The sequence below is a fragment of the Heterodontus francisci genome, chromosome 13, assembly GCF_036365525.1.
Source record: "Heterodontus francisci isolate sHetFra1 chromosome 13, sHetFra1.hap1, whole genome shotgun sequence".
In the NCBI taxonomy this organism is placed as follows: domain Eukaryota; kingdom Metazoa; phylum Chordata; class Chondrichthyes; order Heterodontiformes; family Heterodontidae; genus Heterodontus; species Heterodontus francisci.
The window spans coordinates 18,945,672-18,965,995 of NC_090383.1; the positions used below are offsets into that span (position 1 = coordinate 18,945,672).

The following is a 20,324-nucleotide window of genomic DNA, read 5'->3' on the forward strand; positions in this document are numbered from 1 at the left end:
CACGACACTATGACGGGAGCGTTGCTTCATAAAATTGCCCCTTAACCTTTAGAAAACAACAGCTACTTACAAAAAGGAGCAAAAGGGGAGTCTGTGCATAGAGTCTAAAAAATTTTAAGAAGGAACAAGCGCCCTCAAATTCATATTGAGTTCAAAAGTCAGCAAAAAACAGGCAAAGTTGATTAAGCCTGGAGCAAATGCATAAAGGTCAGCTTGTAACTGACCCTGCTAGCTGCCTGATTACCTTCTTGCTGGAATCACCTAGAGAGGGGAGGGGGAGGGGAGTGGGAAGTCCTTAAGGTAGCAGTGGCCACTACCTACTACTTTATATGTTAAAGGGAGACTGCCAGGTATGATCTATAAATTGGGATTATCCACAGATTCGGAACAACCAGGCACAAAGGGAGCTCAACGTGAACCGTTATCCCAAAGTGCTGAGTCTGAATGGGACAGACTAAGCAGCAATTCACCTATCATATAAAGGAATTGTGTCTAGTGGAAAGGAGAGTATTGTATGAGACGAGGGCGGTGAAATTAAAAAAAAACGAAAATGGGCACGGGGAGTGCAATACCCAATTAACCCACACCTGTTGCTTCTGATGCAGGCAACTTCATGCTTCCTGCTCATGTAAATGATAGTAGTGAACATCCAGCATTATTGAGTGGCTGCACATCTGAGTAGAGGGTGCAAAATCGTGAGAGGCTAGCACGAGTTCAAGCTGGCTTACAATACTTAAAGCTATCCTGCACCTCCTAACAGGAGGTGCATTTTGGCCGGAGCAGTTGCTGGAGATCATAAGAAAACTGAGTTTGACCTGGGAAAGACAAAAGAATGGCTCAACCTGGCAGAAAGCAGACTCCCAAGATTTTCTGACACTGCACTGGAGGCCTTAGTCGAGGAAGAAAGATGTCATCTCTCTGCAGTGAGTCAGGAGGCTTGCACACCCTGCCTGCACCACACTCACTGACACACCTCGTTCTGTGTTGCTGGACAATGTGGCTCACAACATGAGCAGCAGCATCTAAGCAGTAGGCGAAAGGGACAGCTGGATGCTCTTACCCTGATGGAAGAGAAGTGTTGGCCATTACTGGAATGGTCGTGACTCAGGTCGTGGCCAGCACTGGGTTGAAACCAATAAAGACGAGAGTATACTCATCCCCAAACTTCCTTCCTGCATCCCACTTCCTCAACACCGCACAGTCTCTCGTGATTTACAAGCTGCAGATGCTGCAAGCATTCATCTGTTGCTTTCCCTCCATCTCCTTATCACAACCTTACTCTTGCACCTTTATCCTTTCAAAGACCCAAGAACTGCAATTTGGCCTGGCAATGGTGGAAGAGAAAGAGATTGAAGAGGAAGAAGACAGTGATGAAAAAGAAATACTGTCACTTTCTCTCATACATGCAGGCACCAGCTCAGATACTGATACAGCACATACTGTAGAGGTGGGATCTGAATGTGGTGAGATATTGGGCACTAGTGGCCTGCAGGCAGGGCAGGGATAAGGATAGCACAGGTACAAGCTCGACAGAAGGTGAGGGCGCACATGAGTTCTGCTGCAGAGGAGTCAAATGAGGACTCCAATGGGGCTGCCTAGAGAAGACGTTTAATGGATATGTACACCGAAACACTTGGTACCTTGGCAGGCCTGCCAGAAAGCCTCCAGTCACTGTCAGAGAACATGGAGGTGTCTGGCACCAACTTGGCACAGGGCTTTGCACAGAGCTTGCAGCCCATCCTCTCCAACAACAACAACTTATATTTATATAACGCCTTTAACGTTATAAAATGTCCCAAGGTACTTCACAGGAGGAATATAAAAACAATATTTGACATCAAGCCACATGAGGAGATATTAGGTCAGATGATCAAAAGCTTGGTCAAAGAGGTAGCTGTCTTAAAGGAGAAAAGCAAGGTAGAGAAGTGGAGAGGTGTAAGGAGGGAACTCCAGAGCTTAGCATCTAGACAACTGAAGGCACAGCCATCAATGAGAACGATCAAGAGGCCAGAATTAAATGAGTGCAGGTATCTTGGAGCATTGTGGGGCTTGAGCAGATTATGGAGATAGGGAGGGGTGAGGCCATGCAGGGATTTGAAAACAAGGATGAGAACTTTAAAATCAAGGCATTGCTTAACCGGGAGCCAATGTAGATCAGTAAGCACGAGGTGACAGGTGAACAGGGCTTGGGGCAAGTTAAGACATGGACAGCAGAGTTTTGGATAACCTCAGGTTTACGGAGGGTAGAATGTGGGAGACCAGCCAGGAGTGTGTTGAAATAGTCAAGTCAGCGTGGAATTGGTGGCCAACTCCATGAGGACACTTGCAGAGCTACCCATGATGCAGTTTCTGCTGGTCAATATCTCAGCTTCCATTGTAGAACAAACAGAAGCCACCCAACATCTGGGTGCTGCAGTGGAAGCTCAGACTGAAGTCATGCAAGGGCAGTTTGCTACCAAGCAAAATCAGACGCAAGCTCGGCTTGCTGCCACGCAGGCACACACTGCTGCCGTCAGAGCTGCAGCTATCAATGTTCAAAGGGGCATGCAGAATGTCACAGCAGTAAAACAATCTGCCCTCCAACACATTGCAAGGATTTGCTGAGGCACCGTTCTGGGGGAATGACAATGACTCCGTCGAGCACGAACCTCCTGTCCTCTCTCACGATGACAGGATTCATTCTCCCACCACTGCCACTCTGCCATTGCCCTTGCTGTTGACTGTCAGCCAGCCCATATTTCTGCTGCCAACGCAGAGGTGGTACATAAGAAACAGGAGCAGGAGTAGGCCATTCAGCCCCTCGAGCCTACTCCGCCATTTAATAAAATTATGGCTGATTTAATTGTGGCCTTAACTCCACTTTCCTGTCTGCCCCACTTAACCCTTGACTCCTTGATCAAAAATCTACCTAACTTAGCCTTTAATATATTCAATGACTCAACCTCCACTGCTCTCTAGGGAAGAGAATTGCAAAGATTAATGACCCTCTGAGAGAAGAAATTCTTCTTCATCTCCATCTTAAAAGGAAAACCCCTTGTTTTGAGACTGTGCCCCCTAGTTCTAGATACCCCCATGAGGGGAAACATCCTTTCAGCATCCACCCTGTCAAGCCCCCTCAGAATCTTGTAGATTTCAAGAAGATCACCTCTCATTCTTCTAAACTCCAATCAGTATGGGCCCAACCTGCTCAACCTTTCCTCATAAGACAACCCCTTCGACCCAGGAATCAGCCTAGTGAACTTTCTCTGAACTGCTTCCAATGCAAGTATATCCATCCTTAAGTAAAGAGACTAAAACTGTACACAGTACTCTAGATGCAGTCTCACCAATGACCTGTACAGTTGTAGCAAGACTTCCCTACTTTTGTACTCCATACCCCTTGCAATAATTCATTTGCTTTCCTAATTACTTGCAGTACAGCATGCTAACTTTTTGTGTTTCATGTGCGAGGACACCAGAGTCCTCTGCACCGCAGCATTATGCAGCCTCTCGCCATGTAAATAATATTCTGCTTTTCTATTCTTCCTGCCAAAATGGACAACCTCACATTCTCCCACATTATACTCCATCTGCCAAATTTTTGTACACTCACTTAACCTATCTATGCCCCTTTATGGACACTTGGTATCCTCCTCCCAACGTGCTTTCCTACCTATCTTTGTGTCATTCACAAATTTGGCTACAATACGCTCGGTCCCTTCATCCAAGTCATTAATATAGATGGTAAATAATTGAGGCCCCAGCACTGATCACTGTGGCACACTATTAGTTACAGTTTGCCAATCTGAAAATGTCCCATTTATCCCAACTCTTTGTTTCCTGTTAGTTAGCCAATCCTCTATCCATGCTCATATATTATCCCCAACACCATGACCTCTTAACTTGTATAGTAGCCTTTTATGTGGCACCTTATCAAATGCCTTTTGGAAATCCAAATATACTACATCTGCTGGTTCCCCTTTATCCACCCTGCTTGCACTTGTATAGAAGGATATGGCCTCCTGCCGAGAGCCATTCTCCCCCATCACTTGCTCCCTCTTCCAGCAGCTTGTCCTGCTCTACGTGGCCTCTGCTTATTCTCCCTGTCATGCTGTACTCCAAGGGGGAATGCCAACTGTCGCACCATGTCTGGAAGCAAGTGGTTTGTGCAGAATTCATGAAGTCAGGGCAAAGTCCTACAGCACATGCCATACCGCTTGCTGTAGACATCAGCAACTTTATACAACTCTGTAAACCACCACACGCTTTTGCAATCAGAGAAAGACCCAGTAGAAATCAATCAGCAACTAGCCTGAAAGTAGTTGATGATTCATTTCAATAGTGCTGGTGAGGGATCCTTCCTGCTACTGAACACGTGTTCAGCTGTCCAAGGTCAAAAGGACGTTAGCTGGAGAATTGAGCTGCAAAATGCATACTCACTGACATCACAATCTGCCCATGCTGCATAATTCAGGTGGATGGTCTCTACATATGCTAATGCCTTCATCAAAATGGTGTCCAGTGTGGTTAGCACTGGAAATTTATGCATGCGCTACAGTCACCATTTTGGAGGCAAATGGCATCCATAACGTCGAAAAAACAGGTGCTACACACCTGAATTTCACGACCAAAGTGTTCTACATGCATGTAATACACACATGCACGCATGAACACACCCACACAAGGACAAACACAAAAAAAATAAATGGATACACATACACATATGGAGACACATACATATACACATAGCCACACACACAGACACATGTAAGTTTCCATAAGACTTAAACTCTCTGCGATCGTGTTACTTTCCCCAAGTTGACAATTTTGAATGTCCAATATTCTTGAAGCTAAATGTTGATTGCAAATCAATATATTTCCACTAGTCTAAATAAGAAAGAACATGTATTTATATTGCACCTTATCACATCCACAGGACACCCTGAAGCACTTTACAGCCAGTGGATTACTTTTGAAGTGCATTCACTCCCCGACAAGAGGTAACAGTTTCTCTATATCTACCCTATCAACTCCTTTCAGCATCTTAAACACCTGAATTAGATAATCTCTGAATCTTCTATACCCAAGACGAATCTGTGCAACCTATCCTCATAATTTATATTCCTATGTTCCTGGAGCTAAATGAGTGGCTTGCTAGGCCATTTTAGAGGGCAGTTAAGAGTCAACCACATTGCTGTGGATCATCCCATGTAGGCCAGACCGGGTAAGGATGGCAGATTTCCTTCCCAAAAAGACAGTAGTAAATCAGATGGGTTTTTACAACAATCAACGATAGTTTCATGGCACCATTACTGAGACTAGTTTTGAATTCCAGATTTTTTTTATTAATTGAATTTCAATTCCACCAGCTGCCATGGTGGGATTTGAACCCACGTCCCCAGGGCATTAGTCTGGGCCTCTGAATTACTAGTTCAGTGGCATTACCACTACACCACCATCTCCCCATTTATCTTTAAAGGCTTATATTGGGGGTTGGAAAAGGGCCAACATGCCATCTGCATGTCACGGAATTATCGTTCTCTGGGTAGAATTATTTTGGGGGAACGTAATGGGGAGAAGGGATTAGTGTGATACCATTGGACAGTAACAAAAATTGAAAATAACCAATTAGGATGGAGAAAAACAACAGAGAATTACACACAGTCAACGGGAGAAGAGGAAAATGAATGAGTAGACTTAATTGTGGAGATGTGGACAATAGGCAGAACAGAAATGTTTTTCCAAAGTTACAAGTATTAAAATGCAGAAATATCCCATAAAAAGTACTGAAAACAAGACTATATTTAAATGATAAAATATTGTGCAACTGAAGTATTAATAGATCTGCTTTCCACTTCATCTTAATTAATAGTGGCAAGTCCTTAGAAAGATGCACAGAATGGTATGGTGGGTCAACAAACTATTGTGATACTGAGCTATACTAACTCGGAATGATGGAACCAAGACTGGAGAAGAACCATGGAAAAATTAAAGCACAGAAGGAGGCCATTCAGCCCATCATGTCCATGCCGGCTGAAAAACTAGCCGCCCAATCTAATCCCATCTTCCTGGTCCATAGCCTTGCAGGTTACAGCACTTCAGGTGCATGTCCAGGTACTGTTTAAATGAATTGAGGGTTTCTGCCTCCACCACTGTTCCTGGCAGTGAATTCCAGACACCCACCACCCTCTGGGTGAAAAAGTTTCCCCTCATGTCCCCTCTAATCCTTCTATCAATCAGTTTAAATCTGTGCCCCCTGGTAATTGACCTCTCTGCTGGGGGAAAACAGGTCCTTCCTGTCTGCTCTATCTAGGCCCCTCATAATTTTGTACACCTCAATTGAGTCACCCCTCAGCCTCCTCTGTACTAAGGAAAACAACCCTAGCCTATTCAATCTTTCCTCATAGCTGCAGCTTTCAAGTGAGGGGTTAATTTCTTTAAGACTGAAAAGGTTAAGGGGAGTGAGTACCGATAGAGAGAAGGCTTCAGGATTATGAAGGGTTATAATGAGGGGAATAGTGGGAGATTACTGGTCAGTGAGACAGTAGTGAGAGGACACGAAGTTAAGATGTGCAGAAACAGAATTAAAGTTTATTTATACATAGGGAGGTTAGAATGTGGAACTCTCTCCAACAAGCCATTGAAGCAGAATCCAGAAAATCTTTTCGAAGGGAATTAGATGGTTATTTGAGTATTAGGAATATTCAAGGAGAATCGGGTGGGATCTGACTGGGCGCGACTTTAAAGGGACTGGGGAGTGAGTTGGAGAGTGGGATCAGACTGGATGGGATATTAAACCATGGTCCAACCCTGGCTAGCAACAGAAGTTAAAGATAGAATTAGATTAAAGTAAGAGGCTCAAAGTGTTGCTGAAAAGGATAGTAAGCCTGAGGATTGGGAGGATTTTATAATTCAACATAAGATGGCCAAGGAATTGATAAAGAAAGAGAAAACAGGATACGAGTGTGAACTAGCAAGAGACATAAAGACAGATTGTAGGAACTCCTATAGTATTTTAAAAAGGAAGAAATTAGCGGGAGTAAATGTGGGTCACTTAGAGGCAAAGACAGGAGAAGTAGAGCATGGCTACCCAACCCAAACCTGACAGCACCCAACGACATGTGTCGGGTCGGGTTCGGTCGCTCTTCCATGTCCGGCATTTGGGCTCAGGTTGGGTCAGGCCGGGTCGGACACACTCTGTCACTACCTCCGGTACCTTGCTCCGTGTTAGTGTACTTTTTGGACTTGAAAGGTTGTTTAGTTACAGTTTTTTTAAGCTTGTGCAGATAAGCAACAAAGTGAAAAACGGAAGCTAAGTTAACTGATGGTCAAATCGGGTGCGGGAAAAGATGAAAGGACTCGGGCCAGGTCGAGCTCGGGTCGGATGTGGTTCTGTTGGGCTCGGGTTGGGTTTCATTTGCAGACCTGAGCCGGCCTTTAAAGAGAAGTTATATTGGGGATTAAGGAAATAGCAGGGACATTAAACAAATACTTTTATCTGTCTTCACAAAAGAAGATGCGTAAAATATTCCAAAAATAGTGAGGAACCAATGGTCTAGTAAGAATGAGGAACTTAGAAATTAGTATTAGTAAAGAAATAGTACTGGAAAAATTAATGGGACTAAAAGCTAACAAATCCCCTGACCCGATGATCTACATCCTAGGATTTTAAAAAAGGTGACTACAGAGATAATGGATGCATTGATTTTGATCTTCCAGAATTCCCTAGATTCCAGAATGGTCCCTGTGGATTGGAAGGTAGCTAATCAAGAAAGAAGGGAGAGAGAAATCAGGAAACTATAGGCCAATTAGCCTGACATCAGTTGTCGGGAAAATGCTGGCATCTATTATTAGGGATGTGATAACCGTTCACTTAGAAAATCATAATATGACTGAACGTCAACAAGGATTTATGAAATGGAAATCATGTTTGAGAAAGGTTGTAACTAGCAGAGTGGATGTAGCGTATTTGGATTTTCAAAAACATTCGATAAGGTGCCACACAAGAGGTTATTGCACAGAATTAGTGCTCAAGGTGGTTGGGGTAATATATTAGTATAGATTGAGGACTGGTTAATGGGCAGAAGACAGAAAGTTGGAATAAATGGGTCATCTTCGGGTTGGCAGGCTGTAACTACTAGGGTACTGCAAGGCTCAGTAGCTGAGGCTCAGCTATTTACAATTTATATCAATGACTTAGAAGAGAGGATCGAGTGTAATGTATCCAAGTTTGCTGACAATACAAAGTTACTTGAGAAAGTAAGCTGTGAGGAGGACAGAAAGAGGTTGCAAAAAGATACACACAGGTTAAGTGAGTGGGCAGGAACATGGCAGATGGAATATAATGTGGATAAGTGAAGTTATCCACTTAGGTAGGAAAAATAGAAAAGCAGAATTTCCTTTAAATGATGAGAGAATGGGAAATGTTGGTATTCAGAGGGAACTGGGTGTCCTTGTACATGAATCACAGAAAGTTAACATGCAGGTTCAGCAAGCAATTAGGAAAGTAAATGGTATTATTAGCAAGGGATTGCGGATGTAGTGGCAATAACGGAAACGTGGCTTAAGAATGATGAGGACCGAACGCTTTATATACAAGGATATAAATGTTCAGAAAAGATAGAGAAGGGAAAAAACAGAGGTGGGGTGGCAGTACTGATTAGGGAAGACATTGCAGAGTTGAAAAGGGAGAATGTCTTTGAGGGGCAACAACAGCATCCATTTGGTTCGAGTTGAGAGCAAAAAGGTGATGATCACGCTACTAGGAATATTCTATAGGCCTCCAAATAGTGAAAGAGAGAGGAGCAAATCTGCAGGTAAATCACAGAGATGTGCAAGAACTATAGGGTGGTGATATTGGGGGACTTTAATTACCCAAATATCAATTGGGATAATGTTAGAGTAATGGGAAAGGAATAGGAGGAGTTTTAGAAATGTATTCTGGAGAACTTCCTTGTTCTCGGCCCAGCTAGAAAGGAGGCATTGCTGGATCTGGTGCTAGGAAATGAGGTGGTCCAAGTGGACCAAGGCTGGAATTTTATGAATCCCACGGCGTTCACGATGGCAGGACCAGAAGTTGGCATAACTTCCACTTTCGCCACATTTCCTGTTTCATGGGCGATTTTATATGTAAATGAACTGTGTGGTGACGGACACAGGGGACACATGGAACCATGCGGCGGGGGCAGCTTTTCTTTGGTGGAACCCGCCATCACTGACCGAAGCATGATGATCGCCACAGATATAAAGCATCCTGTGCTTGCAACCTCAAGGATCATCAGCCTTCCTTTCATGTAAGAATCTTCAGATTAACCTAAATTGAAGCTTTTACTTAATTCAAAATGCTTTTGCCTCCCTTATTTTTGTGAAAGTCACCACCAACTTCACATCATTTATTTTCCCCGCAGCAAAAGTGAGTCAGATGTCAGCCAGCGGGCAGAGACCAGCCCCACGGTTCAGTAATGCCTCCTTGCTGGTTCTCCTCCAGGCTGTCAGGGAGAGGCAGGAGGTCCTCTTCCCTGTAGAGGGAGTCAGAAGACCCTGCCACCTCACCAAGGTGGCCTGGATGGAGGTAGCAACGGAGGTCTCGAACAGTGAGGTGACCTGCAGAACTTGGGTGCAGTACCGCAAGCAAATCAATGACTTGCTCAGATCGGTGAGGGTAAGAGGTCTTGGCTAAGCTGCTCCATTGTTTTCCTCCCTGGTTCTGTGTCTTTAAGGCAGAAGATACACAAGGAAGGCAGTGGAATGCGTGAATGGCCTTGGTGCCATTCACGAAATGATTTTGCGCCAAGATGAAGATTGACCTTGTTTATGTGCTTGGATGTATTGTGTGAAAGCCACTGCAGAATGAGTGATGTTGATGCATGTATGCAATGGTTGTGATGCATCTTTAGCCATGTCATTAAATCTGCACTGTCTCCTGCAGGATAAACACATCCACAACCAGCACGAGCATACTAAAATGCGAGGAGGGGCCCTGACATCAGGGTTCTGACCACGGCTGAGGAGGAGGCATCGGAGATCGCAAGAGAGGAGGGAGGCAAGGCGAGTGGAGATGGTGAGGCAGGAACCCCGAGGCATAAGGATGAAGTGTCACCTCCACTTTTGCAGCCGTATTTGGACACTAAAGGAAACTGTGTGAACTCATGTGCACCAGATGCTTAAAGTGCCTCTGTTTGTGTCTCAACTGCAGGTGCCCACACCTGAGTCGTGGGATGTCACTTGGCTCCAGAGGGTGCACCATCACCTGCCTCTTCTTCCACTTCTGCCACCACAGATATATCCACATCGTCTGCAGGGGGTTTAAGATTAGAATCTGGGTCAGGACACAGACATTTCCCAGCAGCTGAGGGAGCATGTGCCAGCCGGGTCCGCTGACAATCAGAGGACTGCTGCGGACCAGGCCCCTGCTCAGCCTCACGCTCATGATGATCCTCTTGTTTGTTGCTATGAGAAGTCTGTGGATGTGCAGCAAAGCCATGTGGAAATTATGTCAGAGATGCCTGAGGCCATGCATGGCTTTGCACCATGACGTCTCTCATGTCCCAGGCATTTGAGCGTATGGCTTCCTCAGTCGAGAGTTTGGCGAGCTCTGTGGCGAGTCTGGTTGAGCACTCGAGCCATATGCGATCTGACCTGCACTCCATCGCTGTAGCCATGGGCCCCATGCAGCAGAGTTTAAGCAAGAGGGGGACTAGGAACCCAGACCTCCCTCTGGGTGCCATCTTGCACACAGATGGGGGAGGAATGTGTGTCAGCTGCCCCAGGGCCTTCCTCTCAGGACACCCTCAGGGTAAGCGGCATCTCATCCTCCCCGCCCCTGACACTGACCCCCTTACCTCCAGCAGGCGAGCACACGGGGGATACTCAAGCACCATTGCTGCAGACCCCCAGTAGAATGGAGCTATCAAGGCCCGTTCCTCCAGAGGATGCCCGCCATGGTCATCCACAGCAACGGGGCAGCGCCCTGAACAGACTGCCTCCACCTCAGCTGCTAATGACGGGGTACCACCTAGACCTAGTGGTAGAGAAAGAAAATTGAAACAGTTTTGAGCACGAAGGTGGCACGGGTGCTGTACATATTGTGACACTACTAAAGATTTTTCATTACATCTTTGGGGATGAAGTACTGATGTCATCAACCATGTACAAAGTGGGTAACCCTTGTCACCCAGGATCCAGCCGTCCACTTCAGCAGGTTCATCAAAAACTGTTGGCAGCTGGAAGTTCCTCAAAATGCATGAGTCATGACAGCTGCCTGGGAAACATGTGCAAACATGTATGAATCTTCTCCTGTGCTCGCAAACCAGTTGCACATTTAAAGAGTGGAAGCCTTTGCAATTGACCAGCAGGCTGGTCCCAGGGAGCTCCAATGGCCACATGAGTACAGTCGATCACCCCTTGAACTGTAGGGAAGCCAGTGATGGCGCTGAAGGTTGCCAACCTTGCTGCCTGGCTGTCCTCGTCTACAGGTAAGTAGATGAAATCATTGGCACATCGAAAAAGCGCATTGGTCACCTCTTTGATGCACCTGTGGGTTGCAGACTGTGAGATGACACATATGTCACCAGTAGATCCCTGGAAAGACCAGCTAGCAAAACAATTGAGTGCAGCAGTCACCTTGAGGGCAACTGGCATGGGATTCCCACTGAAGCCGAGCGGCTGCAAGTCATGCCGTAGGATCCGACGAAATCTGTGACCATTTCACGTGACATTCTTAGGCGTCTCTGGCATTGCTTCTCTGACATTTGTCGGTAATTTGTCCTTGTCCTGAGGATGTGCTGACATGCCAGTGTCCATCTTCGATAAGGCTGTTCCTGGATGTTATCCTCACCTTCCTGTTCTGCCTGTTGCTGGCGCTCAGGCATCATGAGTTGAGGGAAAAGAGCTCTCCTTTGTTCTTCTTCCTGCAGTACTAGACAAATTGGGTGTATGAGACCCATGTTGCTGTGGCTTTTCTGAACAATAAATAAGCAGAGCTTGGTGATTCAGCCCTCTGTTGCTAATGAGCTGAAACATCCAGGCATTGAACAGCTCCCTTATATCTGCCTTCAAATCGCAGCCAAGTAGAAAACATACCCATTATCATTTGCCTCCTCCCACTCACCTTGCAATCCTTGAGTTTCCATGTAGTTTCCATTATCATTGGAGAAAATGGTGTGTGTGGAATTCTGGACAAGTCTCCCCACCTTCCAATCTCCTCCTGCAAACTTCCAGCTTGAACCCATCACCCTTGAACCACCTAATGTTACCGCTACCCTTCCCTCCATAATCATTGAGCCACCCTGCATTACTGTGCACAGTGTAATCATCAATTTATTCATACTATTCCTCCCCTCTGTTCCTAATCCCGTTACTATCAACATGCCAATTCCTCCCTTGACCCTCCTCACATCAAACTGACCATTGTTGTCGAGTCCTCTTCCCCTCCATGTGAAGCTGTCGAATACCCACCCATTAGTCTTGACCTTCCCCTCCTGCAGAATCCATTTGCCCCCATTAACTGTGACTGTTCCCTCTGCTACCCACTACCCTCAATTTGCCCCACAGCTCCCTGATGTTGACAGCACTCATCCCTCCCTTTAGGCCCTTGCCAAATATCCTCACACTGTAATGCTATAATCCACCCACCACCCACGCAGATGACAACATGCATCTTCACCATTCAACACCCTGGATGCTCCACTCCACCCTCCCCTACTCCTCCATGCACCCGATCAACCCTACCCTTCCCTCCCCAAGTAAACTGCCCTGATCCTCCAGGTAGCCCCCTCTTCCATGCCTTCGCCGCCATCCACTGAGAAGATTCACCCTTGCTGGTGCTGAGCCTGGAGGTAAATATCCATTCCAATGCTGATGTTAGTTTTGCGGATGAGTTAAAGTGAGAATAGCACAGAGCTGAGATTCATCTGCACAAATCCGACTGCTGCACACCACGGTAAAACAATCGTGAACTGGGAAGGCATGGGAATAACGCTCGCCATTCACTTAATCTGGCAGGTAGGACTGAAATGTAACTATACGTAAGGTCATGAGTATTCATGTGATTTAAATGAATGCGAAGTTGCAATCCACCACCGCACTGGAGGAACCCCGGAATGCCGCAAACCCGCAGCCGACTTAATTTCTCTAAAATATCCCACAGTCAGGAATCCGAAAAAACACCTCCCACCTAATTATATCACCACGCACGCCACCAAATCCACTCTTGCACTGCCCATGAAATTCCACCCCAAGTGTCTGTGGGGGAGCACTTGGGTAAGAGTGATCATCGTATCATAAGGTTTAGACTTGTAATGCAGAAAAGCAAGGAAGAGGATAAGGTAGAACGGCTAGATTGGAAGAGGGCTAATTTCAATGCCATGAGAGGGGTTCTAGCCAGGGTGAAATAGAACCAAGGACTGACAGGAAATACTGTACCAGAAGAATGGGTTATCTTTAAGGAAGAGATGCTCCAGGTACAGGCTAGGTACATTCCAACAAGGGCAAAAGATAGGGGAACTAAAAACAGGGCTCCCTGGATGACACGGGAGATGGAGATTATGATGAACCCAAAAAAGAGGGTGTATGATGCATGTCAGGTGAATTCTTCAAGTGAGAACCAAGTCAAATACAATAAGTTCAGAGGGCAGATGAAGAGGAAAATAACACTGGAAAAGAGAGAACATGAGAATAGAAGGCAGTCAACATAAAAGGGAACCCAGAAATCTTCTACCAGCATGTAAATAGTAAGCAAGTAGTAAGAGGTGGAGTGGGGCCTATTAGGGACAATATATGCTTAGAGGCGGCAAGACTAAAATACTTAATGAATACTTTGTATCAGTGTTTACTAAGGAAGAGGAATCTGACAAAATATCGGTAGAAGCGGAGAGAGTAGAGGCAATAAAAATTGAGAGGAGACTGAAAAGAGTGGCTTAGGGTAGATAAGTGACCTGGTGTGGGTAGCTTGCATTCCAGATTGATAAAGGAAGTGTAGGTGAAGATAGCGGAAGGGCTTGTCATAATCTTGGGCTTCATAAATTGAGGCGTTGAGTACAAAAGCAGGGATGTTATGCTGAACCTTTATTAAGCTCTGGTTTGGCCCCCACTAGAGTATTGCATCCAGTTCTGGTCACCACTTTAGGAAGGATATGAGGGTCCTTGAGAGACTGCAGAGAAGATTTACCAGAATGGTTCCAGGGATGGGAGATTTTATTTACAAGGTTAGGTTGGAAAAACTGGGGTTGTTCTCCCTGGAGCAAAGGAGATTGAGGGGAGATTTGATAGAGGTATACAAGATTATGACAGGCATAGATAAGTTAGACAAGGAAAAGCTGTTCCCATTAACTGATGGTACAAGGACTATAGGACATAGATTGAAGGTCTTGGGCAAGAGATGCAGAGGAAATGTGAAGAACTTGTTTATGCAGTGACCTGGAATTCGCTGCCCATGAGGGTGGTGGAAGCGGAGACAATCAATGATTTCAAAAGGAAATTGGATGGCCACTTGAAGGAAATAAACTTTCAGGGCTACAGGGATTGAGCAGGGGAGTGGTACTGACTGGATTGCTCTGCAGAGAGCTGGCATGGATTTGATGGGCTGAATGGTCTCCTATTAAAAAAATGACTCTATAAGAGCAAAGAAGTCTTACTGCAAGTGTATGAGGCCACTGTGGGACCAAATCTTGAACAAGTTTGGTCTCCTTATGCCATGCAGGCCCCCACCTGCCATGAATGAGGCACATTAATTTCACCCCAGGGACATTAAATTTCAAATTGTTACTGGGAAGAAGAGAAGACCTGTGACAAGGAGCTGCCAGGCCCCTGGCTGGAAAGACATTTTTGCATATTAACAGACAGCATTTGGAACAAAGGAGCTATTCCCTGCTCCAATACAATCCACAAACAGACGTGGTCAAACCAGTTAGTCACATGACTAACCTGCTTGGCAGCCTGGGTTTTTCTCTGAATTGTACAGTTTGAACCGAGAGCTTGCAGAAAGCTGTTTGCTCCTGGATTGAAAAGACCTCACCTGGCTGGCTGGCCACAGCCTCTCCTGTCTGCTCCCATCTCTTTCTCACGGATCTCCAAAACCCACTGAAGACACATGAACCGCAGGAGAGAAAAGTCTCCTACAGTGAACAAGGTTTAAAAAGAATACTGGGCCCCAATGAAAAGCAAGATCTAGCTACAATCAAGGACTCTACAGTGAGCTCGAAGAACCGTAACAACTCTTCAGATATTGCCTCAAACCTTTCCACTTTATTTTTCTTCTGCTCTTTTCTGTCTCTATTTGAATGTGTCTATTGCGTATGCATGCTCGCATAGGGTGTGGCGTGTATCCGTAAATGTTAACTGAATTAGAGTTTAAGTTTAATAAATTTCAACTTTCCTTCTTTAAACCTAAGAAAGCCTGTTTGTGCTGGTTTCTTTGCCTTATAATTGGAAAACAGTGAACAAGGATTCACCAAGGGGGAGCTAAAAACATGGTGTATTTAAAATTAAACTCTGTTACGGTAAGACCAGGTGAAGGCTGAAAGGGAACCCTAGACCTCGTTCTCACCTGGTCGTAACACTTTTCCTGAGGAAGGATATACTTGCCTTAAAGGAAGAGCAATGAAGGTTCACTGGACTGATTCCTGGGATGAGGGGATCATCCTATGAGGAGAGATTGAGTAGACTAGGCCTATAGTTCCTAGAATTTAGAAGAATGAGAGGTGAATTCATTGAAGCATCTAAAATTCTTAAGGCGCTTGACAGGGGAGATGCTGGGAGGATGTTTCCGTGGGCTGGGGAGTCCAGAACTAGGGATCAAAGTCTCAAAATAAGGGGTCAGCCATTTACGACTGAGATGAGGAGAAATTTCTTCACTCAAAAGATGGTGAATTTTTGGAATTCCCTTTGCCAGAGAGTTGTGGATGTTCAGTTGTTGGGTATATGCAAGACAGAGATTGGTAGATTTTTGGATACTAAGGAAATAAAGAGATATTGCGGGAGGGTGCAGCTGAGGTAAAAGATCAGCTTATTGAGTGGTGGAGCAGGCTCGAAGGGCCAAATGGCCTACTCCTGCTCCTGTTTTTTATGTTCTAAACCAAATGGGGAGTGAGCAGGAGAGTGGGATTAGACAAGATGGTTCATGTGGAGAAAGACAGATGTGATGGGCCAAACGACCCATCTTTAATCTGCAGCATTGTATTAACAGGAAGGTTCCAAGTACATTTGGTGCGGAGTTTGGACAGCACTGGGAATATTGCAGTTGGTCATTACATCCCCAGTCCCGGAAGGGGGAAAGTAATTAGCTTGCGTTCTTGGTACAAATTGTTAACCAGTGACCCTGCTGCTGCAAATTCACACGAGGGCAGCATTATGCTTGCCCGTGATGTGCTCACTCCGCCCCCACAGTCAAATAGCAAACTGTCATTCATTGCCTCCACTCATACATAAAGAATGAACACCTGATCAACCTGGCAGCAGGCTGCCAGTGCCTCTGGAGAGGTACCTCAGCACAAGGCTGCATCATCGGTGAAAGGGGTGGAGTGGGTGGTGGGGATTCATATCTGAAAACATTTCCACCCTACAGGTATCAGTTGTGGCGCAATTAGTAGCACACTTGCCTCTGAATCAGAAGATAGTGGATTCATGTCTCACTCTAGAAATTCTTGTATGTAATCGAGGCTGATACACCAGCACAGTAATGAGAAGCTGCTCACTGTCAGAGGTGCCATCTCTCAGACAAATTGTTAAACTGAGGCCCAGACTGCAGGGGACTTCTTCCCTGGTATCCTGGCTAATATTTGTCTCTAAACTAACATCAGTAAAACAGATTATATGGCCATTGTCACGTTGCTGTTTGTGGGATCTTGCTATGCCCAAATTGGCTGCCATGTTTCCTATATTACAGCAGTGACTATAATTCAAAAGTACTTCATGGGCTGTAAAGGTGCTACACAAATGCAAATTCTTTCTTAATGAAACAAAGCAAAGGTTGGACTTTGCTTGGCTGTTGATAATGAAAAGCCGATTGGAAGGGGTCTGAGGATTCAAATGTGAGAGAAACCTGGGTCCAGTAAATTAAAGATGCCTCTGGAGATTTCATAAGGAATGACCCAGGTTTCTACCTGTTTTTTAATGAAAAGATAGAAGGACAGAGCAAGGATTCAGGTCAATATCAGCAAAGTTTACTCAAATTTTAGGTATTTGACTTTCTTCATGAATCCAAATGCACAAAAACAACCTGACCCATCAGAAAAAATGTGTTTCTGGATCCCGCTTTTGAGGTTACCTAATAAAAAACACAATTTATATTCCTAGTTATTGCATGATGTTATCACTCGTTCTGCAACTGCCAAATTACATCTTAAGAGAGGGCTTTATCTATGGAAACCATCTCCAAACAGATCAAACATTGGATGCAAGAGCAGCCCATTACAGCTGTGTTCCCAGACAGTACTGACTATCTGAAGCATTGTAACATAGTCATCAGATAGAACATAATAGTCAGCAGAGAAATGTAATTCTGTTTCTATTAATTACAATGCCAGATGGCCAGTGTGAGTCTCTATCTCTCACTGCTGTTCAAAGTATGGACACTGTGTTCTGATCTATTTACAGCGTTCGGTTTCATTATCACTTTTTACATTGTTCTATTTTATGTCAGCAGCGCCTCACTCGGTAGCATTCTCGCCTCCGAGGCAGAAGGTTGTGTCTTTAAGTCCCAGTCTCGAGACTTGAGCGCAAAATCGAAGCTGATACCCCAGTGCAGTACTGAGGGAGTGCTGCACTGTCCGAGGTACTGTCTTTCAGATGAGACGTTAAAACGAGGCCCTGTCTACCCTCTCGGGTAAATGTAAAAGATCTCATGGTATTGTTTGAATTAGAGCAGGGGAACTTTTGCTGTTCCTGGCCAATATTTGTCCCTCAACCAACATTACTAAAATAGATTATCTGGTCATGATCACATAGCTGTTATTGGGATCTTGCTGTGCATCAGTTGGCTGCTGCATTTTCCACATTGCAATAGTGACTGCATTTCAAAAATGCTTCATTGGCAGCAAGGCACTTTGGGATTTTCTGAGGTTGTGAAATGCACTAGATAAATAAATGCAAGTCCTTTCTTTCTTCTCTTGCTCCTAGTTTCATGCAATGATCATGGTTCAGTTTATTGGCACTTCAGTCCTTTCACCAATTAAACATTACTGCACATTCCCTCAGGAGTTGCATACTCCAAACAGGTTTAAGCACCCTCAGTGACAATCCCCTTCTACTAATTGTTCAGCTTTGTTTTGGGTCACCCTTGCTGAGAAGTGCAGCAATGTTTACATGATATAAAGTGGGGCGTCCAGTCAAAGCCAATCAAATCCTGAATGATACTGGAATCACCACTGTGTTTAAGATCACAGGAAGGGATGAGGCAGTTCAGCTACACGCAGAAACTAGAGAATCCGGGATTGTTCTGCTTAGCGCTGGGAAGGGTAAGAGGAGGATTTAATAGAGGTGTTCAAAATGATGAGGGGTTTTGAAAGAGTAGACTGGAAGAAGCTGTTCCACTGACAGGAGGGTCGGTAATTCACATAAAGTAATTAGCAAAAGAATCAGAAGGGAGATAAGGTGATTTTTTTTTATGCAGCGAGTTGTTATGTGAAATGTGCTGCCTGAAAGGGTGGTGACAGCAAAATCGTTAGGAACTTTCTAATGGGAATTGGAAACTACTTGGAGAGTAACAATGTGCAGGGATATGGGGAAAGAGTAGAACTAATTGGATAACACTTTCAAAGAGCTAGCACATGGCACAATGGGCCAAATGGCCTGCCTCTACATTGTAAGATTGTATGATTCTATATTCTATATACAGGCAATTATAAAGGGACAGTTTAAGGGGTAGCTTTCACTCAAGCCTATTTCCTGGAACAGACTGGACTTCACAAATGAGGCCGGAAGCAGTCAATGTTGCAGCAGATGTTTTACTGGTTTTATAGCATAAACATTTTCATTTAACAATATATATTTTAGTTTTCAAACCAGAAAACAAGTAATCTTCAGCCAGACCTGCGAGCTGCTAATGTAATAATTGCAGCTTTGTGCACACCACGACTGATGAATGAAATCAAGTGGCTAAGGGGAAGTGTCGCTGTAACAATAACAACCTTTTAATGAACTCAGCAGCACATTTGAAGTGGAAAAGAAGCTGCATTGTAATCAGTGCTGGAGAAATCAGTCTGTTCTCAACATTTGGGCTGGGCAGTCAGATTGATTGTTGTTCTTTAGAAGCATTGTACATTCATCAGTTGTAGTCAAGCCAACTTGCAAACAACAGATTGATTCTTCCAGGGCAAAGAGTATACACAACTCCACGAGTGAGACAACTCGATACAGCGAGAGATCCCGGCCTAGGAATTGGTTCCCAATTGCAACCACGAACTGTGAAACAGTCAAGTGGGTCGTGTGAAATTTGGTCCTCTTGCGTGATCTGCCTCGCCAGGAAGGGATATGGTGGCCGGTAGTGGCCTGAGGTTTGAATGTGGAGCCAGGAGGAGAGTTCCTTCCCCCCTCAGCTCCACACTCAGTTAAGTAAAGGTTTGATTTACCTTTGGTGACACATGGAACTCTGTTTTGGCTGCTCCATGCCTGAGAAAACTGACAGCAGAAAGCACGGCTACTGCAAGGGTTGGCCTAATCAATACGTCATGTGGCATATACGTGCCTCAGTATGTGCGCGCCCACACTGCATGCCATATTAGACTTTTCAGGGCCTGTTCTAGGCCTGAGAAACAGACACTGCCTGATCCCATTTCTATGCCCATATGTTAAACGAGGTTATATTAAAAGTAGCTTAGACAGGAGTTAAAAATAAAGACATGCAACCCCGAAACGAATCTAATCTCATTGACACATTCCAGCTCTAGATTTAAACAAACTGAGTTAAACATGACAGTGTAACATGAATCATCTGTATCATTTTTGGAGCGTTTTATATGAATTCATGAAAACATCATGATTCTTTTTTTATATACATATTTTGACCTTTGTTCAGTGAATAGCCAGAAATGGGCCAATAAAAATTGGATGAAACATGTTGCTGCAAAGTACATCAAGACCAGATGTTCTTCAGAAAAGGGAACAGAAATTTTACTGATGTGAAGGTTCACTAAACCCCTTGTAATCTTCTGCTGGTTCACTAGCTGTGCTCAATCTTACCAAAGGGAAAGAAAAGGCAGTCTTGAGGTCCTAGTACATACACAATACCGGATAGCGGGGAATGACGGCAAGGTCACATGGTTAACTGTAGGGTTCAGACAACATCAGTGACTGCGACAGAATATCCGGAGCAGTTTATACCCATTGTCTGCACTCCCGAGTTTGGATGT

General features: G+C 44.8%; 1 protein-coding gene across 2 annotated transcripts in view; it reads right to left on the minus strand.

The window, feature by feature from the left end:
• The window catches only part of esr1 (estrogen receptor 1), a 288,089-nt gene that overhangs the window by 80,731 nt on the left and 187,034 nt on the right, over positions 1 to 20,324 (minus strand). The gene's annotated exons all lie outside the window — the stretch shown is intronic.